Source organism: Camellia sinensis, chromosome 1 (genome assembly GCF_055761805.1).
Source record: "Camellia sinensis isolate YWXY chromosome 1, ASM5576180v1, whole genome shotgun sequence".
Lineage (NCBI taxonomy): Eukaryota > Viridiplantae > Streptophyta > Magnoliopsida > Ericales > Theaceae > Camellia > Camellia sinensis.
The window spans coordinates 148592674-148617900 of NC_138961.1; the positions used below are offsets into that span (position 1 = coordinate 148592674).

The 25227-nt window shown below is 40.4% G+C and overlaps 2 long non-coding RNA genes across 4 annotated transcripts; one reads left to right on the forward strand and one right to left on the reverse strand.

Annotated features, from left to right (window-relative positions):
• Positions 1-2958: 2958 nt before the first annotated feature.
• LOC145798565 (uncharacterized) lies at positions 2959-3721 on the reverse strand. The gene is made up of 3 exons (XR_014339620.1): positions 3595-3721; positions 3401-3499; positions 2959-3066 (listed from the first exon to the last, which is right to left on the reverse strand). It is a non-coding gene; the product is annotated as an uncharacterized LOC145798565 (long non-coding RNA).
• Positions 3722-16584: 12863 nt separating this feature from the next.
• LOC114296022 (uncharacterized) lies at positions 16585-22434 on the forward strand. 3 transcript variants are annotated; one of them, XR_014339623.1, is made up of 8 exons: positions 16585-17207; positions 17876-17976; positions 18432-18530; positions 19509-19561; positions 20088-20181; positions 20498-20584; positions 21843-22011; positions 22123-22434. It is a non-coding gene; the product is annotated as an uncharacterized LOC114296022 (long non-coding RNA). The 3 variants fall into 3 exon arrangements; XR_014339625.1 differs by having other exon boundaries at positions 22154-22434; XR_014339624.1 differs by lacking the exon at positions 20088-20181.
• The last annotated feature ends 2793 nt before the right edge of the window (positions 22435-25227 follow it).

Sequence of the window (25227 nt, forward strand, 5' to 3'; positions counted from 1 at the left end):
CATGCTTATTGCTAATTTTGAGCTAGTTGTGCCAAAGGATTTGAATCGAACGGCCGTGCATTCCACCTGTTCTCTTGTGCCCTGAAAATCATTGCATTGACCCATGTTTTTCAAAACCTCTTTAACACTGCGGTGAAAACAAAAAGGAAGGAATTCCTCGAGTTTTTGCAAAACTTTGATCAATTTGAGAAAAGGAGAGGCATTAAGCCTTTAATGAATGAAACCATGCTTGTTAGCGTGAGTACTGAGAAGGACTTTGGCTTGATCCAGATTGGTTCCACACTATCTTCGGCGCGAGCGATTTGTCGCTTTCTTAAAAACTTTCAAAAACAAATGTTTTGCACGACCCTGTGAAGACCTGTGTGGAATCGCTCTTGAGATTGTGCAGCCTAGGATCGCTCTCAGCCTCAAGATTCAACCCATTCGTTTTCGAACCTTGAACCCGTTCAGAAAGTTCAACGGTCAACTGCCATGTAAGGTCTATGTGGCCAGATTAGAAGTAGCCCTCGAACAAGAGGCACCAAAATCAGATCAAGAAGATCAGATCTCACCAGAAGAAGCGTGTGAAGCAACCGTGATGGATCCTTCTGCAAATCAACGCAACAGCCATTCTCCTGGATTCAGATGATTTCGGGATCTCAAAACCATTTGGCATGGACTTGTTACACTTTTACCCTTTGAGAGGCTCGCTGGGTCGAAAACCCGGAAGGGCGACCCAGGCAAAAGTTAGAGCAAGAGAAAAATACAAAAAAAGAAAAAGAAAAAAAATACAAAAAAATATATATATACAAGAAAAATACAAAAAAAAAGAGAAAATATATATATACAAAAAAAAAAAACTCGCAAGGCCGAAAACCCGCAACGGGCGCCTTGGCAAAAGTTAGAGCCTAAAAAGTGAAGGTTAAAATACCCGAGTGTACCTTAACCCGAACTACGTAAGGCTTGATTCCCATGTTTGGGATACGTAGGCAACTTCATCCTAAAGTCCAGCCCTCAACGCTTTCATAGCGCCTCAGTCCATGTAATGGTTTTGATTATTCTTGCCCTCCCCGAATCCGATAGTTTGGTTGTGACAACCGGATACATAGGCAACTTCGTCCTGAAGTCCAGCCCTCAACACCTTCAAAGTGACTGTGTCTATATATTGGTTTTGACTATCTCCGTCTTCTCAGCATCCGAGAGTTCGTTTGCAATCATCACTGACGAAGACTGTTTACCAAATGCTACGGCGTCATCTAGACAAGGGGCAACTTTCCGTTGCCATGATGTCGCCGTTCAAACCAGGGGCAACTTTCCGTTGCCATCCACCCCTTCCAAGCCAGGGGCAATTTTCCATTGCCTCCGATCCTAGGTTGTGCATCTCGAGAATGAGTTCCGCGCTCGTTGGGCGGCGGCCGTTTACAAAAATAATTTTTGAAAATTTTTACTGAGGTTGACCATTTTCTCAAAAATTATGTCATTTTCCAAAACTGAACCATTTTCTTGGACCCAAAAAGGAAAATTTTCAGTGCTTATAGTCTGACTCACATGGTTTTCAAATCAAAAATCGAACAAGTGTGTTAATCCGACTCTCATTTTGGTCAAAATTGTTTTAGTAGAAAACCAAAACAAAAAAATGGTCAAAATGATGAACTAGGGGCACAGTTGAGTCAGGCGTTCTGTCTTTCCCCCGTCGTCAACATACTTGCCAGGAGGGCACTCTACCCGCCAGAAGAAATAGCTGTGAGCTAACGGCGTTGGGCATGAACCCACAACTTTCTATTCGCCCATTAAACACCCCGGGGAGGGATAAAAAAATGAGAGAATAAAGAATAGAGAGGTGTAAGTTGAGAGAAAAAGCGAGCCAAAGGCTTTTGAAAAAAAAAACCGAGCCTGAGGGCCGAATGATGTAAGAATCACAAATGAGAAAGGGTGGGAGATACTACCCGGAGAAACTGCCCCCTCGCGAACTAAGAGGTCTCTTGTCTTTGTAACACCTTTGTGTGTCGTGTCTTTTGTTTTGTTTACCTCAACTCTTGTTTTGAGTTTTTTTCAAGTGTTACTCGATGTGTTTAAGTCGTGTACCTTCTGTTGAGTCATAGTATGCTATGTTCAGTTGTAGGCTCAATACCCGGTTGAGAACCCTTTTCTCATTTTAAAGATTAATCGTTTTGTGCTCAGAATGCTGTGCCATTCTCCACATTTGTGCAAAAACATGATTTGGTTCTTTCATACAAACTGCAAGGTCCACCCCCGATAAGTGTGAACAGGAAAACCTGGGCCTCCATGAAGCTTCTGGGTTCAGATCGCATCTGAGTGTGCTTCAACTTCAGTGGATTCAACCTTCATGGTCCGTCTTGTCAGATGTGGGCTGTTTGTTCAGGATCCGCTGTGTGCAAAATGAATCAAGCGCTGTGTTATGAGCTGTATGCAGATTAATCCCCAGTAGAGTATGAGTCGAATGTTCAGAATGTGCAGTGGTTGGTATGGTTTGTTTTTGCTATTGACTGGTTCGTTATCTGATTATTACAATGCAAGTGTTCAATTTTCAGACAACGGATCAATTTCATTTACATTGAGGTGCAACATGATGCAATGCGATACAATATATGGAATGTACAAATACAACACTTTTTTTTCAGACAAAAGGTTTGTTTCATTTCATCATCTTTTTTCAAGTACATAGTTTTGGAAATAAAAATCTGCCTGCGGCAGTACAAGGTGCTCTTACTACCAGCAAAAAGTACAAAAGAAAGAGAAAAAAAGAAAAACCAGCAAAAGTCTGGATCAATGACAAAAGGCCGTGGGTCTAGGGGTCCGTCCTCGTCCTCTTCCTGGACGAAGGTCCAGGAACATCATTAGCGCTGTCATCTGAGTCCGAGTCTGAGCTGTCTCCGGTCTCCTCTGACGACGACTCTGCCTCTGCCTCCGCCTCCGCCTCCGACTCCTTATCGTCATCATCAGGGACGGGTGCCCGTGAACGTGAGCGCGCCCCGCCTTGGTGCGGGGGTATGCTTTGCCATCTCCTCCGGTAGGAATAGAAGGTCCAGCTGGAACACCTCCCACAGTGGGAATCTGGAAAGGAGGCTGAAAAGTATAAGAGGCAAACGCATCAGTATGCCGTGAGTAGTTTATCAGTACAGAATGCAGTATATGAGTACAGTGTGAATACTGTGAGCAGTTTATCAGTGCAGAATGCAGTGTATGAGTACAGTGTGCAAATGCCGTGAGCAGTTTATCAGTGTAGAATGCAGTGTATGAGTACAGTGTGCAAATGCCATGAGCAGTTTATCAGTGCAGAATGCAGTATATGAGTACAGTATATGAATGACGTGAGCAGCTTATCAAGTGTTGTGTTGTGCACAAGATTATGTTAAGCAGCTTATGAGTATGGTTTGAGGCCGTGATCAGAAGAACATACCGGAATACTATAGAGGGCCAGGAGGTCGAAGGTCCGCTGTAGCATCCCCATCATGGAGGCATTCAACTCCAGGGACTGCCGGGTGTACTTGGAGGACGCCTACAAAAGTATCAAAGGCATCAGTATTCTACGGAATATCAAAATAAACTGAAATAAAATGACCAATGCAAGATGCAAGATGAAGTAGTACATACCGGAGGTAAGTCATAGAACCCGACCAACTCATGGTCAGCGAGAGGAGGAGCAAAGGGAATCTGGTACGTCGCGCCACCCTGCCCTCGGCATGTCATCGTCGCGGGTAGCGCTGGCCAGCTAACCCCCCGACCCCTCCGAGCTCCGCTCCTGCCACGGACACGAGCCGTCCTCGACGTCCCTGCCCCAGCTCCTGCTCCAGCTACTGGCGCCACAGGTCCCCCTCTCTCAGCTCGGCGACCACCGCTCAAGGGTCGCATAATGTAGATCCGGACGTACTTTGCGTAGTCGCCCTCGCCTCTGTGACGCTCTGCACCCCAGCCGACGGTGTAGTCCCTCATGTGCTCAAAGGAAAACCCCTCTGTATGCCTCATATGTGTAGGAGGCGGACCCAGAACTATCTGCTCCGGTAAACCCAGGGTCTGACGCAAGAAACGCTCGCCCAGGTACCAAGCCCGACAGACCGGGCCCTCCAACAGAATCCGGCAACGGGCAGTCTCCTCTGCACCCTCGTAGTGATCCCTCACCACGATCGGCAACGGAGCCCAGGGCTGCCAAGTGATCTGTGGGTAAATATGTAGTTTGTTATCTATCTGTTATCAAACATACAGTGCTAAGCGAAGCCTAAGCAAATTCTAAAGTTGAACATACCTCCGCAACGGTGATGGTGTCGAAGTAGCGGCGGAAGAAAATAAAAGACTCTCGTGGTCTCCGCACGCATCGCACATCAAAGCGATGAGAAAAGGGGACGCCGAATGGGGTCTCCACATCAGGTACTGGGGCAAGCTTGGGAAAGTAGGCATACACCCACAACTGCAGAACAGATATAAGTATGACTATCAGATAAAGCAAAATACAGAATAAAGCAGAAATGGCAGAGCCGTGTGTTGTGCAGTGTATTGTACAGAGTATACAGTGTGTGCAGTATACAGTCAAAGTAAAGCAGAGTATATGTGTGCCGCGTGTGCAGTATATAGTCAGTGAGAGGTAGACCGTGGTGTGTGCAGTGTACAGAATACAGAAAACGTGAAGCAGAAGTGTAAAAGGGGAAGAAGATGTACCTCCCAAGCTCACCAATAGCCGCTAAGAAGCTTTCCGCTGAGGCGGGAAGAAGAGCTCATGTAACCATACAATGTAGCCAAGCCTGCGCCACCCCAGTCATAACGGCGGATCCGCCTGACATCCACCAATGCGCTTAACAAACATAAAGGCACGATGTTCGCTCGGTCGGCGAAAAGGGTCGTCCCGAGCAGAAACATGATGAAACCCCATGCGTACTGATCCACCTCCTCCGGGGTCATCTGCGCCTCCTCCGCCAAGGCTGGCTGAATCCGGAAGTGGCTCTCGAACCACGAGTACCTGACAAACCCTGCCTGGGCAAGGGGTGGCTGAGTGCCGAGCAGGTACAGCTGGGCGGCGTCCCACTCATCCATATCGGTATCGAAGGGGATCGGATCACCCCCTACCCCGATGCCGGTGAGCATCGAGAAATCGTAGGGAGTCATCGTCATGTCCCCCACAGCAGAGAAGTGGAAGGAGTTGGTGATATCCCACCACCTCTCCACTAAAGCAACAAGCAAGGGCCTGCAGGTCGTAAGCCGGGAGAGCCCCTTGCAGAAGATGCCGAAACCGGCCTCGTCGACGATATGGCGAACCGCGTCAGGCAGCTCTATGTACCAGTCCCGAGCAACGACGTTCCCATACCCGCGGATGGTATGGGAATCCCTCTGTAATCAAAAACAACAATTACGAGGCAATATTCAAAATGCAGTTTTTTTTAGAAGCATATAGATATACAGCATGTGTGCATGTTTTCAGATTCAAGCAGATATCGGGTACCAGTGTGTATGCAGTGAAATACAGTGTGCGCCGTGCGTTTGGGTGATTCAGGGTCAGTGCAGTGTGTGTGCACATGTAAGTTTCAAACAGATACCGATTGTAAGTTTGTTTGCGATCAACTACAGTGTACAGTGCATCAGTGTATCAGAATTAAGCAGTTACAGAATATGACCAACTACGATAGTTTTATATTCTACATTGCGGAAAGTAAAGCAGAGGAAAGAATGTTACCTCGGAAGCGCTAAAAGACAGATGAGAGGTAGGATCACGTAGTAATAGCTTGGGTGCCACGCCCCTCTCAAAGCCCCTGAACTGGCGCAGTCCATCGGGGAGCATCACATGAACCACTGGCCTGTAGGTCTCCGAATCGAACGGCCGGATGTGAAGTGGCAATGGCTCAGCCTCGGGATCCATCTCGTGCTCTGGAGGGGTCCCGCCCTGTGAAAGATCATTCGCCATCTCGAAGAGAATATGAAAATGGCCAGAAGACGAAAAACCGGGCGAGAACGTGAAGAGTCAACAAAAAGTCAACCCCGAGAGGGCCGGAAAGGGCCGGAAAAGTTGAAGTGTGGAAAAGGCACAGATATAGAGAAAAACTCAAGGAAAACAAGCCCCGAGTGGTGGAAATCAAAAATGAGACACCGAAACGAAGTTTCGTTCGGTTCAAAACGTTCGAAACGCGAAGGTATTCGTGAATCGGACGACGAAATGAAGGCTAGAACGCAAGAAAACGAGGAAATCAAATGAGGAAAATGATCTAGAGAGAGAGGGGGAGAAATTTCGAGCACGAGGAAGTGAAGAAAATAGGGCTAGAAGCCCTATTTTAAAAAGACCCGTGGCCAAATGACTAAACTGCCCCGATACAGGAACATTTTGCCGGTCGGCCACACTGTTGGCCGGTCGGCAAAATATTATGCCGATGGAATTTTGTGATGGCCGATGGACGGCCGGTGATGCATTTTGATGGCCGGTGGGTATCCGGTGGTCTCTTACAGTGGTTTTGGAGCCTCCTACATCCTTTTTTGGGTTATATGTGTGGTTCAGGGCCTTCATTGCTCAAGACCGGCCTTTGTTTTGACCTCGAATCGTGTCTTCTGTGCGTGGCACTCGAATTCGTGCGAGGTGTATCCTTTCCGTATCCTTTTGGCTTTTACAAAACTCAAAAGTTGCCCCATGTGCATTTCAAATCAATCGCACTGTCTTGTGCATTTCAAATCAATCGCACTGTCTTGTGCACTCGCGTTGTCTAACGCATCGCGCTGTTTTGCGCATCTCATTGCATTTTGCATGCATTCGATCGCGTTATTTTGCGCATCTTATTGCATCTTGCATGCATTCCATCGCGCTATTTTGCACATCACACCGTCTTGTACATACGACGGTCTAGGAGACCCTAAATCCTCTGAAGGTGCAAGTCCTTCGGTGTTTGTCGTACCCGGACGACTTTTGATAAATTGCATTATACATGTATTTCAAGCGACTCGCGTCATCGCATATTCAAGTTCACGTGCATCTCAAAAGCCGCGCGTTGTCGCGCACTTCAAAATCATGCATCATCATGCATTTGCATTTCAAAAACAAAAACAAAAACAAAAAAACATGCATACGTCATGCATCATTGTAAATAATGCATATGTCATGCATCATTGTAAATAGTGCATGTGTCATGCATCATTGTAAATAGTGCATATGTCATGCATCATACTGCAAATATTATATTTACGCCCATCCATTGCATATTGTAGATATTGCATTATAGCTTGCATGCATTCATTGCATCACTTCCATCTAGGGTCTGCGCCTTTCCTTGTTGAGCTTGGTCTGGTATGTGCTCATACTTTTCACGTCTATACACTCATAGTTCTGTATGACCGTTCTATGTTAGACGTGATTTGTTCGTGTCCATGCCTTTCCTAGGCAAGATACGGCTTGGCCGTAGGCCTTATTCCACTGTATCCATTCCATTGCATATTTGTAAATAGTGCATTGTAGTTTGCATGCATCGACTGCATCACCTCCATCTAGGGCTTGCGCCTTTTCCATGTTGAGCTTGGTCAGGTATGTGCCCATACTTTTTACGTCTATTCACTCATAGTTCTGTATGACCGTTCTATGTTAGACGTGATTTGTTCGTGTCCATGCCTTTCCTAGGCAAGATACGGCTTGGCCGTAGGCCTTATTCCACTGTATCCATTCCATTGCATATTTGTAAATAGTGCATTGTAGTTTGCATGCATCGACTGCATCACCTCCATCTAGGGCTTGCGCCTTTCCATGTTGAGCTTGGTCAGGTATGTGCCCATACTTTTTACATCTATTCACTCATAGTTTTGTATGACCGTTCTATGTTAGACGTGATTTGTTCGTGTCCATGCCTTTCCTAGGCAAGATACGGCATAGCCGTAGGCCTTATTCCACTGTATCCATTCCATTGCATATTTGTAAATAGTGCATTGTAGTTTGCATGCATCGACTGCATCACCTCCATCTAGGGCTTGCGCCTTTCCATGTTGAGCTTGGTCTGGTATGTGCCCATACCTTTTACGTCTATACACTCATAGTTCTGTATGACCGTTCTATGTTAGACGTGGTTTGTGTGTATCCATGCCCTTCCTCGGCAAGATTTGGTTTGACCCGCGTGCCATATCTATCATACATATTACATTGTAGTGTAATTTTTGCATCCTGCATTAGGATCATGTTCTTTCGTTAGCGGATCATTCCCCACTTATGTCATTCCACCCAATTACTTGTTCTTGTGTCCGTCTACATTACTCATAGTTTTGTGTGACCTTTGCTATGGTAGACGGACTTGTTACCTCCATCAATCTATTTGACATTTGTGTGGCTTTGAACCGCCTATGATTGGATCATGATTCAATTGCATTGCATATCATTTGCATTGTTTCAATTGCATTGCATTTTCATTTGCATTGTTTATACATAGTTTTGTATATATTGCATATCATTTTGCATGTTATGCATGTTGCTAAAGATATTGTACCTGTTAAGTTTGCTTTCTTTTTAGGCACGATATTGTATGTACGGTTCATTTGAGGCTGGTGCAACCAGACGAACCGGACAGGTATTGTATCATTTGCATGAGACGTATCGAGAATTACATAATTCTCTTACATCCTTTCTGCATTGTAGTGTAGTTTGGTGTATGCTAGCTTAAAACTGTCGCATGTTATGCTTCGTTACAGCTTTCTTTGCATGATCATAAGTTATGTTCGGCTTTGTGCATTGTCTTGCATTTTGCCCCTGCCTTCGGGCGCATATCTTGTTTGTCTTGCATGTTTGTCTAAGTCTTCGGCCTTGTCAAAAGTGGGTCGTCTCTGGGCTTTGACATTCACTCCCGTCATTATTATGACTTTCGAGTTCTGTCAAAGAGGGGCAACTGCAGACACCCCATTTTTGACCGTCCTCAAGACTTGGACGTCACCGCTCGAACACTCGGTGATCATCCATGTTCGTGTTCGTCTTGAGTTCCCAGAGGTCTCGGCTACGCGCCTTGCCTCGGGACCTCTCGACTCGACTGTTTTGTGTCTGGTTTTGCACCAAACATTTATGTTTTGCCTTGAAGGGGCAGGGAATGCCTTGTGAGGCATCCCCACACATCACCGGCCATGGCTCGAGGCCACCGGCCAGTGATTTTATGCCGTCGGCAATATATATTGCCGGTCGGTATTCTTTGTTGCCGATCGGCCATTTATTTTGTCAAAGTGGCAATTTTGGATGGCCGATCACTATTCATCTACTTTTAGTAGATATTTTGTGCCAGCTGTGATAGCTGGCACCCACTCTGTTCCCCCCCATACACGTGTATGGAGGGATTTCCCTCTTGGATGGCTTGTTTTGGAAGCCTTACAAGAGGGAGTTGCCTATAAGAAGAGGCTTCCTCTCTTGGCATTAGGGCTAGAAAAAATTGTTAGAGGAGCTCTGGTTCTAGGTTTAGGGTTTTATATCTATCCTATATCTATATCTCTCCTTCTCTTGTATTGTGTGTGTTTAAGCCTTAGTTTTGTACACAAACACACACTACCACACCTTTCCTTGGAGCTGAGGCCCTTGAGGGTTGTTTTTAGAGTTTTGAAGTTGATTTCAACCTCAAGAAGCTGCTGGAGCTCCATTGTTGAAGAAGGTCTACAAGGGTAATCACTTTTCCCTTTTATCCCTCCATTTTTGCACACTACTTTTACCTATCTTGCAACTTTTTTTTGGCCTTGCATATAATACGTAAAAGTTCTATTTTTAAGGCCTCTAAATAGTTGTTTAAGGTTGCTTCAAGCTTTGGGGTTGTTTGACCCCTCTTAAGCCTTGTAAGGCTCCATTTTGTGCCATTTTGGGTGAGCTCCGAGACCTTGGTGTTTGGGCCTCCTCACCACTGAAATCTTGAGGGATTTCAGAGGTGAGGATGGTGCCTTGAGGTCCCAAGAAGGAAAGGGCCACCCCCTCTCCTTGTTGTCCTTGAAAAGGGCACTTTTTGCCTCTTGAGGGAGCACCTAGCTTAGGCTCATGTTGACCATGCCTTGGCTGTTTTTTATGCTTATTATGTCATAATATAGCATTATTGTATGGTGGTTTTGGTACACCATGCTTGCTTAACATACATGCCTTGTAATGCCATTTTGTTGCCTTAACATGCATCTAGGTTTTAACCCTTGTTCTAGCATGCTTTAGGCTTAGCTTTGTGAAGCTTTCATGTTTATTTTGCCATGTTTAAGGTCTATCCTTAGTTGTTTGGGTCGACTTTAGCATGCGTTGCATAGCCTCTTTGCATTTTAGCTTGTAGGCTTCAAGTATGTGAGTGTATAGCATGCATTACTTGCTTTGATTTAGGAGTTGGGACTATTTTCCATGTCATTTCAGTCCACTTAGCATGCTTGTATACTTGCATTTCATGGCTCTTTGATGTTTCAAGAGTTTGTGTTTCATGCTCCTTGAAAGTGCATTTGTGCATGCTTCCATGTGTAAGTCATTTAGATGTCATCTAAGTGATTTTTGGGGTTCATTTTGACATGCTAAAACCCTGATTTTAGTTGCTTAAATCATGCCATGTTTGGTCTTGATAAGTGTAGTCCAATGCCTCTTTGGTGAGCCTTAGGCCTTGGGCTTGGTTGCATGCCTTGGCTTGTCATGTTTAATTGATTTGGTATCATATTTAGCATGATTTTAAAGCTTCCAATGCATACCATATGTCCGTGATTATTCCCCTTGAAGTGTGCTTAAAGGATATCCTTCGATGCTTAAGTGTTTAGGTCTTAACATGTGCATGCGTGTATGTGTGTTGGCCCTCATGTTTGAGCACTTTGGCCGCTGATTTAGGCTTGTTTGAGAGTGGCCTAATTTAGTTTAAGTCCATCTCCTTGCTTGTTTGTATCCTCCTCTTGTATGTTTGCTTGCATACTTGCATGTACACGTTGCATTGCCTATGTTGCATGCTAGCTCACATGTTTAGGATTGCATTGCATTAACATGCATGCTATACCTCTTGAGTTGAGTATGGTAGAGGTTGAGCCCCTTTGCTTGTTTATTTGCATTGCATTACATTTGAAATTGAAGTTGCACACTCGATTCTTTGGGCCATCATGCATCGAAATGCGTGATTGGTGGCCCGAGAATCGAGGATCATGTCCCTTTGAGTCATAAACATGATAAGGGATATGGTTGGTGCATACATTGCTTGAATTGCATTGCCATGCAAAGCTCTGTCCTCTGCTGCTGTCAAATAGATTTTGCAGGAACTTTTTGCCGATTGACTGCACAGAGTGCCGACCGGCAATCCATCTGTGGCCGATGGATTCATTTTTGGCCGATCGACACCAAATCACAGTCGATGATGATTCCCTCCAGCCGGTGGCATTCCCCAACATCCAGTGAGCACATCCTGAGACTTTCGCAGTCTTTAGAGAAGCAGAGCAGGGAAAACAGAGGCGGCTTGTGCATGGCACTGGACTTCCGAGCAAGACCCGAGCATGCGTGCATTGGACCCTCTTCCCGAGGCCCCCTTTTTTATTGTTTTTCTTAGCTTAGTTAATTTGTTAATTAATTAGGTAATTTGTAATAATTAATTAGCTTGCGAGTTAGTTAATTTGTATTATTCTTTCGGTTCCTCCGAGCGAGGGCGAATTTGTAATAAGTGTGGATGAGTGTGTGCATGTCTTCCAACCCCCACTTCTTTCTCCCTTTTACTTACCTGCTTTGATGGTTAGTAATAGGTCATGTTTAATTTAGCATACCTTATGCTATGCATGCGTGCATCATTCATCAGTATTGCATGCACCGGGCTCGGCGCATCATGCTAACAGCATTAGTATTTCAAATCTAACTTGAATACATGCTACCTATGCATTTTCACATGTCATTCATAGATTAGCCGAGCCTGCTCTAGTGACATTCCGTATGCGTTACATTAGGCATTTAAACATGGACTTGGATCATGCATTGATTGCTAACGAGTTCTTTGTTTTGGCACGGAGTACGATGTAAGTATTTATTCTTTAGCATCTCACATGAGTATGAATGTTAACATGACAGTATGCTTGCCATGCGGCTATATGTTTACATGATATTACTGCTTGAATGCCTGTGGGTGAAGGTTGGATTGTTTGAGTTGGAACAACTCATTGAAATCCGTTTTTTTTAGCCTACTTAGGAGTAGCAAATTTCAAATTGTTTTCCGAACAAACGGATATGCAATGTTTCGTTCCAATTTAGGCGATTTGGTCTATACTTGTTTGCTGTGCGCACAACATAGTAATTCTAGGCTAATAACCGGAATAAGAACACATAACGTTTTCAAAAGCGGATATCACGGTTAGTAGAGGCCGATCTTCGGATCGGGCGAGAGGGGGTGCTCATAGCTGACCTTCTCCAATCGTATCCAAGTTCCCGAGTCGAGGCAACCTTGGTGATGACGGACGCGTGGCCTTTGGCACCGAGTCAGGGTTTCCTAAATTCCCCCATAAAAAATATTTAGGTGGCGACTCTGTATCTGGCAAAGCAGTCTATGTTTGGCACTTCTTTTTCTAAAATTCTGTTTTCTCAAAACGATTTGCCGGATTTGGACTCTTTGGTTCAGATTAAGGACCGTGACACAAATCGAGTCCGAACTGTAGCGGGGTCCCTCGCGGACGTGTTACAGTATATGTTGTGCGCATCACATAGTAAGCTAGCTAATAACCGGACAAGAACACATGTGTTTTCAAAAACAACATATCATGTTAGTAGAGGCCGATCTTTGATTGGGCGAGCGCGGGTTCTCATTTCAAGGCCTTCCCCTCTCGTACCCAAGTTCTCGAGCCGAGGCAACTTTGGTAATGACGGACACGTAGCCTTAGGCACGAGTCAGGGTTTCCTAAATTTTCCAAAATAAAATATTTAGGTGGCGACTCTGTAATCTGGCAATGCAGTTCATGTTTGGCGCTTTTTTATTACAATCGATTTTCTAAAACGATTTGCCGGATTTGGACTCTTTGGTGATTTGTCAGTCTTACATTGCACTTTGTGAGATTAGATTCAGAACCGTGATAGGAGTCCGAACAGTAGTAGCTAGAACATAATCCGCGCCCTCTCCGAAAGGGGGGGCGCGCAGAGCGAGTTCGGGAGGTCTACAGAGTGTCAGACACAAGGTTCCACTCGAGCGTGAAAGTTGGCGCTCGAGCGTAAAATACACATTTCCAGAAATTTTACAGACTAAAGTCCTCACTCGAGCGTAGGACTAGACACTCGAGCATTCAAAACACTTTTCCAGTATTTTCAAAACTGCAAAAGAAATATTGAGAAGTGGCAAATCCCGCTCGAGCACAAGAATGACTGCTCAAGCAGAGGAGCAAAATTTGTGAAACCCGCTCGAGCGGAAGAGCCAAAATCTAGACAACAAAGGTTTAGAAAAACAAGCAATCAACCTGTCCCAAACGTACGACTACAACCTGATAATCAAAATAAAGGGGAAGACAAGGGAAAGAGATATGAATAACTATTCAAAACCAAACCAACCCGAGTCTGGAATGCAATAAGTAACGGGTCAAAACCGGAATCACTATAATGTAGCCATGAATAGCTATTTATAGGCAAACATTGGTAGAAAAAAACTATCCAATAACTATCCTATTTTTCCATCTTCATTATTGTCTTGCCATGTGTCTTTCCATGATCTCTTAACTCCTCCACTTCATACTCCATGTTCTTCCACTTTTTCATCATCTTTCCACATCATTTTGTAACTTTTTATAACCTCAAGTGAGTAAAGTGTCATGTGTCCTGCAACAAATAACAATTAAAATTACAAATTTATGGTGCCAACATTACTCCCCGTAGCCTTTAAAAATGATGTTTATTCAAATTTTTGAATGGCCGATGTCACGACCCCATTCTGCCTCTAGTAGAATGGTGCTGTGATGGCCAGTAATCCGAGGTTACCAAAGGCCAACTTACAAAAATTCACACACAATCAGAGTATACATATGGGGCCTACATGTGCGGAAGCGATAAATTTGAATCTAAATAGTCCATAAGAGCTGTGCATAGATCAAATGAAATGACATACATAACACTGTTTTACAACTTGAATACAAATGAATTAAAACTAAATATTACACCTTGATCAAAAGGCTTCTCAAGCCGACATATACAAAGACATGCAATACAAAGCCAAGAAGCATAATCTTCAAGATGCTAGCAAAAAACATGAATCCAAAACATCTTGCAAAACACATCTAGGCGTCGTCGCCTTCTTGCTCGTCACCTACATATATATAAGGGGGAGGGTGACCTTGAATACTCAGTGAATGATATCAGTAATAAATGTTTAAATGAATGATATCCGAGATCTTTATCAAAACAATACATATCATAGCTTGTACAAAATCAAGGGATGAATCAAGTTCATCTATCAAGTCTTTCAAAGCTTCAAGGGATGCTCACTAGTATCTACATAATACAAGGGATGACATTCCTGACAAAACAAGGGAATAATCGACCCAGAATCGATTAGACAAACCGACCCGCACAAGGCCGTCGGTGGCAAGGGAGATATCTCAAACAAGGGTACTAGTTGCATTATAGTCCCCTAGCACTAAGGACTTTCCAATAATGTCATCAAAACAAGATAATACTTGATACAAAATTAGGGATAATCATTCATACTTGAACAAACACTTTTCCAAAACAAAGCAAAGCTTTATCAAAACTTTATAACATAGCTTTATTAAAAATACCACTCACATAGCTCTTCGGGTGTAGGGATTAAGGCAAGAATCCAAGACCTACAAATACATGGCAAAGTCCACTGAATGTACTTCAAGAAGACAATAAGAGATGCTCAAAGATGGGTATGAAATGCATTCTTAAAACAAGCTTTTCATGAGTGTAAATGATCTTGGCATTTCTTTCAAAACTAAGTTAAGACAAAGCAAAACACGCTAGGAGTTAAAACACTGTTTCTCATCTCGGAAAAACATGCTGGGTACCAACCAGGTCTTGGCCGAGGTCCCACACCTCTTGGTCGAGGTGTGGTCCCGATGACCACATTCAGGGAAATGGAATCTGGAAATTCTGGGTTTCTTTTTGAAGAACATGAATGCTAAAATCATAACTTCTTTATTCAAAATCTGAGATTTCATGAGATGAATTCAAAAATATGGACCAGGGTACCCATGCTTGAAGATCTTATGAAAACAAACACAAAAAGATGGAACTTGTTGCAAACTTTCGGATCAAAACATGGTTTTATTTCAAGAACACAAGAACATCATTTTCTCTTTCTAAAACAAGCTTTAAATCAATGCATGGCTCATGAATCATGCTAGATCATGCAATGTGATCGGATCAACATAAAGAATAACAAGAGTAGATCAAGAATTTAACCTCAAAACACGGATCTAACGGTTCAAGGTGTGAAGATCAAGCTTGGAAATCTATTCTCACTCTAAGAACTCTTCTTCCTCTCTTCAAAGGCAAGGACATGACAAAATGATATGTTTTCTCTACTGCCGGCTAACTTAACCCTATGCTGAGACATGTGGCACTACCGGATTGGGTTTCCTAAAAAAGGTGGCAGAATGACAAGACAAGAGCATGACAAAGTGTGTACAACAAGTAAGGTGACATGGGTACTCTGGCAGGTAATGATCTCGGATTAGGACATAGACTTTGGCAAGTAAGGTCTCAATGATCTCGGCTAGGAAGGATAACACTTGGCCCAGTTGTGCCACATCTCGGTCTGGGTTATACCAGTCTAGGAACAAGATCACTAAGTACAAGGGTCAAAGATCTAGGATGCCTAGATGATAACATCTCGACCAATATGCTAGGGTGAAGGTGGAGGTCAACCAAAGTGGTTTCAAGATGGTCCTAGGTGTAAGAGGTTCGAAGGTGTGACCTAGGCTTAAGATGACCTCGGCTTAACACACACTAAGCAAGAAACAAAGCATGCAACTGACACTTAGACAAAACAAATCAAGGTCCGAAAAATGCAAGTTTAAGCAAGACAAAGATCATGCAAATGCACGTGAGCATGACTAAGACAAAGTGAGAGTTGTTATAGCCGAACTAAGCATAGGACTAATCTGAGTAACAAATTGCTTCGAATAACATCAACAAAGTGTTTCGAATAATATAATAGCACTAATAAAGTGCTTCGAATGAGTAATAAATTATGGTTACATGTCTCGAATTATACATATATGCCTTAGAGGGATATTATATATGTACACTACCATAAAACTGAGTTTATACGGCTTCACATCAACGACACACAGTAAATGCAAGCCGTGATTTCTCACTTTTACAGCTTTCTTTTTTTGCATGTCGTAAATAATTTGCCAACCACGGTGTGTTTGTTGCGTAGGCTATGAATGCTAATAAAGATGATTTTTTTACAACTTGCAATGTTAGTCATAAATAATAAAATTTTCTATGACATGCATATGGTATGCTGTTAATACATCAATTATACACGACACGCATAGAAGAGTCGTTAAAAATATTATATTTTAACAATACACAAAAAATTAACCATTAAAAATATTGCACTTTACACGATATATAATGACAATTGTGAATATTACGACCAGAAAAAAAGTAGGTGTGAAAATGAAAAATTTTAACGCCAAACACCAAAATATATATATATATATATATTTCAAACATGATATTACTTCTTTACTCTCACCCTTTATCATATCATTTTCCATCTCTCTTATTTCTCAATTGCTCTCTAAACCCTAAAACCACTCCACCACTCCTGTCTAATCATTCCTTCCACACAAGATGAAAAACTAGAGGCAAAGCCCTGCGCTATAAGCAAGTTGTATGAAAAATCCCTTCACGAAGAGCTGCATTTTGCAGCATCGTTGGTTTTCTTCTCTTGCCCCATTCCTCCTCTAAAGCGGCGGTGGCGACGACAAATTGGGGTTTGATGCACTAGGGTCATCGTCATCCTCTTTTCTTGTACCAAGCTCTACTAGATCTCTTGGATCTTTGTGTTGACGACGATTTAGTCATACTAGAAGCTATGGCAATGATTTGGGGTTTGGGTGTAGATGGTGCAGTAAGGGTGGGAACACATGTGGGTAATAGTGGATGGAGGTGATTGGAGTGAGGGTGGAAACAGTGGTGTGGGTTGGAATTGCTTGATTTGGGAAAATCATTTACTTATATTACTACACTTGGTCATGATCAGCTATAGTTGCCAACACCGAAACCTATCTCAGAGCAATGTCATGGTGCTTGGTTGCTGAAGACAACGTGTTTGACAAAAGTCCCAAGTGAGGTGAGCTTCCTCTTGCTTTGATTCTCTTCTTAGTGGGGGTTTGAAGTGGCGATTGTGCACTGGGTATTGATTGTGGGTGTTGGACATCTAATGCAATTGTGATTTGTTAAAGCAGCCAAAGAAACATTCTAGCATGAGTTGCTTTCAGTTAGTAATAATAATTTGCTTTGGAAATGAAACGGACATTTGAATTGAACTTTCTTTGTTTGCTTTAGCAAATTTCTTTTGTTGTGTTGTCATTAATGGTGGATTTTTTTTTTTTTTGTGTCCTTCCTTTTTTCTACCAACTTAAGATGTATTATTTGATCAAGCTTCCAAAAAATATTTATGTTTGAATGAATTAATAATTTTATTCATTAAAAATGATTTAATTGATAAATCAATTTTGTAGTTAAAAATGTGAGAATGATGATATTCAAGAGATATTTTATTATAATTTATTCACTTTTGTTTAGTACTTAAGCTCGGATTATTAGCAAAAGTTGTCATTGTTTGAAAATTAGCCTTGGTCGCTTCTTTGTAATTTGTGGTTTTTAAAAATAATGAAGGAGAAAGTAGCTTGCTTGGCTTAATGTGTTCATTGTGTAAGTGTTGGGTTCCAGTATATGGAGTTGTACTTGTCCTGTTTTTTTATGGATCTTGTGCTTTCTATTCTTCATTTTATCCAGAGAATTCTCAAGTGGCAAATGCAGGCTGCAGCAGCAATTCGAGATGCAGCTATCAGAGAGTGGGTGTTTCTTACGGCTGATGAGAAGACAAGCTTGATTAGGTAATTTATAAGTTGGAAGTCTCCATAAAATCCATTCATAGTACCATATTATTGCTACTAATGCATGGGTGTGCATATCCTTTTTATGAATGTTAGACAATTTTCCTTTGGTACTGTGGAACATATCATGCTAGATTACTCATCAAATTCTTTTTTTTAGCTTTTAGTTTTTTTATTTTTAATTTTTCTTTTCCTTTGTTTTGGGGGGTGGGTTATTATTAAAGATATCACTACATTTATTTTTCCAAGGGTTCATAAGTTCCCCTTACTTGAGACCCCTTCCTGGTACCGCTAGGCTGCTAGCTTGTGGTACCTCCCAAAATTGTTACACAGAAATTCTTCACTGTTTTTATATTTTTGTAAATTTTAAATATTTATTTCAGTGTCCTACAACCTTGATATGTATATTTATATATATATATCGCTTACACTTATAATCACTACATTTGTTGCAGTTTTTGTTTGTGCTTTGTTATGCAACATGCTAGTTCACCCAAGGGCTATGTACAAGCAAAAGTTTCTTCAGTAGCTGCTCAGTTGATGAAAAGGGGCTGGTAGGTTGCCCATAAGTTTGATTCTAACCTCCTAACGTGGCATGAAAAATGCATTTGCAATACTATGTTGTGGCTACTGTAGCTTACTTGGGATGCTGTTACCATATGTTATTTTTGTTGGCATGAGTTAGGTCCTGAAAAGATTGACCCAAGTTGCCCTATTACATAAAACATTTTTTTTTTTAAAACAAAAAATTAACCTTGGCATGAGTTATGTCCTTAAAAGATTGACACATCAATTCATTGTTACATGAACTTCTTGTTAGCTACTAAAGAGAATTTCAAATTCCTTATTTGGCATATATGTTTTGTTTGTAGGCTAGACTTTATGACTGCTGAAAATGAGGTTTTCTTGTATCATGTGTCTGTTTTATCCTTTAAAAATGCATCTGCAATGTACTATTTCTTTGATATTATTGCTTGGTATTAAATAATTCAATTTATGCAAATTTTAGAAGTGGGTTTGATATTTTGAACAAGCAAAGAAAAGAGTGAAACATAAAAACAAAACAAATTTGGTATATATGAGAAGTAGAACAATTGTTTTAAAAGAGAACAATTTCTGCAATCAATGTTCTAATAAAGCTGAAATCATATACCAAAGGATTTTTTTTTTTTTTTTTTTTTTTTTTTTTTTTTTTTGGAACAAGAATTACATACCAAAGCTTATTGTGACAAAATTGTGATACCCATACCAAAGCTTATTGAGGCATACCTGAAATTATTTGTATCATCTTGGGAATAAGAAATTCACCCTCAGAAGAAATTATATTACAACTTTGAAGAAGCATGGACTCAATCGAGATCCACCCAGAAGAAAATGATCATTCTTTTGATCTCTTCAAGTGACATGGTATTAGAGCAAGTGAAAATCAAATTGAAGAAAAATTGGGTCTTTTGCAATGCAAATTTGAAATTTGTCTCACTCACGGCAATTCCTTTCAAGTTGAATAACTTGTCATTCTTGTTGAATTGCAGCATAAGCTCTGCTAGTTGAGGAACTTAGTAGCCTGTTTGGAAGTAAAGAAAAAGTAAGTGTCAACTATTGGAGAGCTGATTAAGGTTAAAATTGCTTTATGGTTGAAGTATAATACATATGGGGTACCTTTTTCTATTAATGATGTGGTGTTCAACCTTCAGCAAGTTAGATCTTGTTCAAGGCAGCAGAATAGAAGCAGAGATCTGGGCTAATTTTTGGATTTTAAGATTGTTGTTTGTAGGTTAGGTGACTGTTGTTTGGTAGATCTAACAACTTTTAGACTTGAACTAGCACATGATTGGGTGCCCCTCTTGGTGCCAACCTAGTTGGGATTAGGTTGGGGTGCTATGATGCTATCTTGTTCTTGTCTTTTCTAGGTAACTCTGGGCTTTGGGTGGTTATTGAAGGCCTGTGTGATGTTATATAGATTAGGTTGTTGAAGGCCTATGTGGTTGTGTGGCTATTTTGTTCCTCTGCTTTGTTGAAGTTCTGCATCAAGTGTAGTTCTACTTTGCTCCTCTACTGTTGGTTTGAATAATAGGTGTGGTCTGTTTGTTGGGTGTGGCTGTTGTTGTCAGATATAGAAGAAGTGTGGAAGCTACTGTATTGATGTAATGTATGTTGTTGCTGCTAATGTATGTTGCTGGCTGCTGCTGCTGCTGCTAATATATTGTGAAGTTCTACTTTCTTTGCTGTTGCTGCTAATGTTTGTTGCTGCTACTACTGTTCCTCTGTTTTGTTCAATTCGTGTTGGCTCCTCACCAACATTGTGATTTGTTCCTTTATTTCTTTCTTTCTTCTTTCCTCTTTATTGATGTAATCTCATATGTAATCTATATTTTCTCCATCAATAAAGATTCTATTTTACTGATCAAAAAAAAAAAAAAAAAAAAGAAGTATCAGCTATAGGCTTGGAAGTTGAATTATTTATTTATTTTTAAATGATGTCAGCTTGTTTAATTTTTAATGAATTTCCTTCTGTATGCAGGTTTTGTTAGTGATTTGAGTAGGACTAGTTCTCTTTGGGCATTTGTAGGGCAGCAGAGAGCACAAATGATTTGAGTCCCGCTCAGGAGTATGTTTTGATCCTATTCATGAATCATTTTACTCTGTAGTTATGGATAGAATTTGAATAGGCTTAGTTGTTCCATTCTTCCAATACCTATAAAACCCCTTTAAGTTTGCATGCAGTATATTTAGAATCTTACCATCCCAAAGATTGTCAAAGTAGCAAATTGTCAGTCACTGTATTGTACGTATGAAGAGATACTTGAATATGGATGAAATGTATTAAAATTACCATAAAGTCACTAATGATAATTTCAGAAAATGATGTTAAATGATGCAAAAAAAGAAGCATGTAAGTGTTTGGTTTCTTATTGGTTCCATTAAATTGGTTCTAGAATGTACAGCATTTTGTATTGAGAATGAAATAGTGTAGTTACAATTGGTTCCTAAACTGGTGCATGTTCACTAGTAGTAAATAGACTTCAGCCCATCACGGCAGATGATTCCAAACAATAGAATTGCAGTTAGTAATTTATAGTTGAGCAGTTAGGAAGTTATAGTTGAGTGATAGATGTTGATTAAAGCATTGATGTTTTCTATTTGAAATGTCCCTCTACAACTCCCTTAATTCTGATTTGTTAGCTTCAATATTGTTGTAATGGATTGTTTCTTTTGAGCCTTTTATCAGTAGCTCGACGATGAGAAAGCTTGATGAGTGAAATGAAATGGAATGGAAACCAGAGTTTCATTCATGTAACCAGAATTTTCCCTTATAGTCCAAGTGGCATCGTATGTGGCAACATGGATTAACTCTCACCACTAATGTTGTGTTTGGTTAGGGGATTTGAGGATAGATTTGGAAATAGAAATGAAAAAGGTAGGTGAAATGTAAATATAATATTCCTACATTTCACCTAGTGTCACACACCTTTTCACTTTTTCTTTTCAAATCTCTCCCCAAATCCCCCAACCAAACACAACATAAGAGAGTCTAGCCATGAGCATAGTAAATTTGCATCCACAAATTAAACGCTTACGTTCTCTTGAGAAACGTAACCTAAATTAAGCTCATCTTGTTTTGGTCGTAGAAATGCCTTTGAACCGTAGAAAGGATTTAATCTAATGATTAAAACTTGGCTTAAGTTTACAAAACTACAATTCAACATGCTGGTATTCATCATTTTTTTGATATCAACTCTCTTCTAATATCTTCATGTTAGGGCATTTGTGTTGATTCCCTTTGTTTTTGCTCTCTTACTCAAGAAATTTTCTTTTTTTCAACTTTAGATTTTTACCCTCACTAAAGAGAAAATTTTTGTCTATAGGAAGCCATGGAGATTATGGTTGCTTGCTTTGCAATGGCTTTAGCAAAAAGGGAACAATAAAAAAGAGGAAATTACCAATCACTAGACAACTCTTGGGACAAGTGGAACCGTGGAGGTATAATAGGTGCAGCTATATTAACCTGAGAAACCTTAATGGCAATTATTGGTGGTATGACATCTTCAGCTTAGGCTTTTGAACATTTTAAATGCCATTGGCCAACAAGCTTCTAATGACATGATTGTTTTTTCCTGATGAATTCATATTTTATTGGCAACATAGTTAGCTGATCCAACTATTCTTGCGGGTTTAGGTGCCTTAGCACATATATTGGGCACCCTTTTGTCCATGTGATAGGAGCAAGCGGGTTTGCTGCAGCTGCAACTGTTGCAAGAACTGTTACCGATAGTTTTGGATAATGTCTAAATAATTTTGGAAATGTGTAGAAACTCAGATATGCACAGTTTTTGAATGGTTTAAACTTTTTGGACGGTTTAGAACTTAAGGATATAGTTTTTGAATATTTGAAATGTATAGACAATTGTTGAATGTTCATAATTTATGAATATAGTTTCTTTTTGATGTTTGAAACAATATTTTGGTGGTTGATTGATATTTTGTGAAGCTTGTTTTTAATGTTTGTTAAATTGTACAGAACAAGTCAAATAGAACTTGCAGAATTAAATAAAAATGTATATTCTACGACAAGCATAATAGGTCGTTGTATTGCATATTCTACGACGAGCAATAAGAGTTGTGATTTGTGATAGGAATTAACAGCGTGCAAAAGTAGTTGTAGAAAAATCAACCACGGTGCACAAGATTTGCTGTTAAAGGATATTTAACGACGTACTACGACATGCCATCGAAGTGATTGACTTTCCATGACTGGTCATGACACGGCTTTACCTTACGCGTCGTAGAATCATATCCACGGCGTGTATTTGGTGCAGTAAAAACCTAAATTTGTTGTAGTGGTATTTTGAATCAGCATCAATCTTTCAAAAGAAATAAAACAATTTTGGTTTTATTTGTACTTTAAATACTTAGAAAATTTGGAATCTTTTGAATTAGGTTGATATTGCTTGCACTTAGAATCATTCAAAACCTTATATTTTCAAGGCAAAGCCAATATCCAAATATGATTCACCTTAATAAGTTGTTACACATGTTAGCTATTAATATTATGGACTAGTAACAAACTTCGAAGGTGGTACAGAGGACCAAAATCACCCTTTTTATGGTCAAAGTGTTTATAAATCACTAAATTCATCCTTCGAAGGTCTTGCGGCAAAGCTTTGGAGGATCAAAATCACCCCTTGAAGGTTGAAAACTATAGGACGAAGGTTATCTTGCGAAAATACTTGCAACAAAGTTTCAAGAGACCAAATCCTCCTTTCGAAGGTCGAGAGCGATGATAGAGGAACAAACTTTGTTTTGAAAATGTCACCAGATGCTTTAACAAAAGCTTTTAGAGAGACTTATACAGCTTCGAATGTGGGTTTTCAAAGCTAACATGTGTTTTTCATAGATGCAACTAGGGGTGAGCGCGAGTCGGTTGCGGCCACGGAACCTCTAATCCGCCATCCGTCTGTCAAATTGGCGGATTGGAGAAAATCAATCCGCATCCGTTCGCCAATCTGGCGGATGTGGATTGAGCGGATTTGCAGTTTGGCGGATGAATACGAATCGGTTTGGCGGTTTAAAATTTTATAAATTTTCAACATAATTCAACTTGTGCACTTCCTCAAAAAAAGAAGAAGAAAAAAGTATTACAGTTAATGACTTAAAAAAATATTACAATCACTGCATGTCTCATCCAAAGCAAGAAAGTTTGAAACTTTAGAATATCACAATCACTGCATACTTCATCCACATATTACAATCACAGCATGTCTCATCCACATAAAGTATTACTAGGGGTGCTCGCAGTTTGGCGGTTCGGTTGCGACCAAAGAAATCTCAAATCCGTCATCCATCCGCCAGATTGGCGGATTGGAGAAAATCAATCCGCAACCGTCCGCTCATCATCACGCATCCGTCCAAAATGCGGCTGATCGGTTCGGTTCGGTCGGTTTTGACAGATCGGTATATCCGTTGCTCACCCCTAGATGCAACATATCATACGTTATGGAACTTTTTGTTTGCATGTAACTCCAAATAACATCATACACTCACAAATCCATTATAGGCTAATTTAGAACACTTGCCAAATCTATTTGACATAAACACATGCCTAGGGATATAGATATGTGACCTTAGAGTGTAAACCACAAGTGAAAATAAATTTTTGGGTGGCCACTATTAGTAATAGACCAATATCATGCTCAGAGGTGTTAATAACATATGAAAATCATGCTTCGAAGAAGTCAATAGCAAGCCAAAATCATGCTTCAAAGGCACCTGCGGCATACTTCATAAGCATATGAAGCTTCAAAGTTGTTTAAGACCATAAAAGAAGACTAAAATCACTAAAAGATGTGGCTTCAATACAAAAAACCGCTAATATTGACATTGATTAGTAAATTACTTCGAAATATATAATGGTGTGGTAATGAAGTGTGTCAATACATATGGCATGTGGCTAGTCTTCGAATATATTTTTTTATCAAACCAGTAATTGGTTGAATACTTAAAGATCAAACCCAAAAATTGGTTCTCATATTCAACTATGAAATAAGAAACATACAAAAAAACATTTTTTGCTTGGTATGAGCAACAAACTTGCTTAAATACCAAAGTGGTTCAAACCACATATTTGGCCATTTTTATTAACATAATGATATGCTTCGAAATTTCAGGCAATTTTAAACAACCAATTGCCTATATGCATATATATTTATATATATATATATATATATTCGAAGGTAATGTTATTTCATGATATGATTTGAAGCTTTGTAAAGTTTCAAAGGCGAAGTAATCAACTTTCGAAACAACTCTTGACGCTTCGAATGTACTTTTGATGCTTTGATTGTATACATATAAGTCACAAAATGTTCACAATTTTGTCAGTTAAATGCAGGAACAATTGTTGGATACATATTTGTGCCCTTCAAAAAAATAAAAATAAAAAATACAATTGGCCATCAATTTGAAAAGATAAGCCATTCTTAACCACTGATTTAAATGCAGAGGCCTTTCCAAGCCAAGTTTAATGCATTTTAAGTGGTTATCTCCTATTCTTAGTGTCTCGAACTCATAAGAACAATTTGTTAATTTTATTAACCACATCATCAAAATTATATTTTGGTGTGATCCACAAATCCAAAGTAGATTTTGAACAACGAAAGTCATCACAGAAAAGGGCTTTAAAAATTCACATACCCTAACTTCTTGAACAATCTCAAAAAATTCGGACTCATGAACATTGGATTGTTCATTATT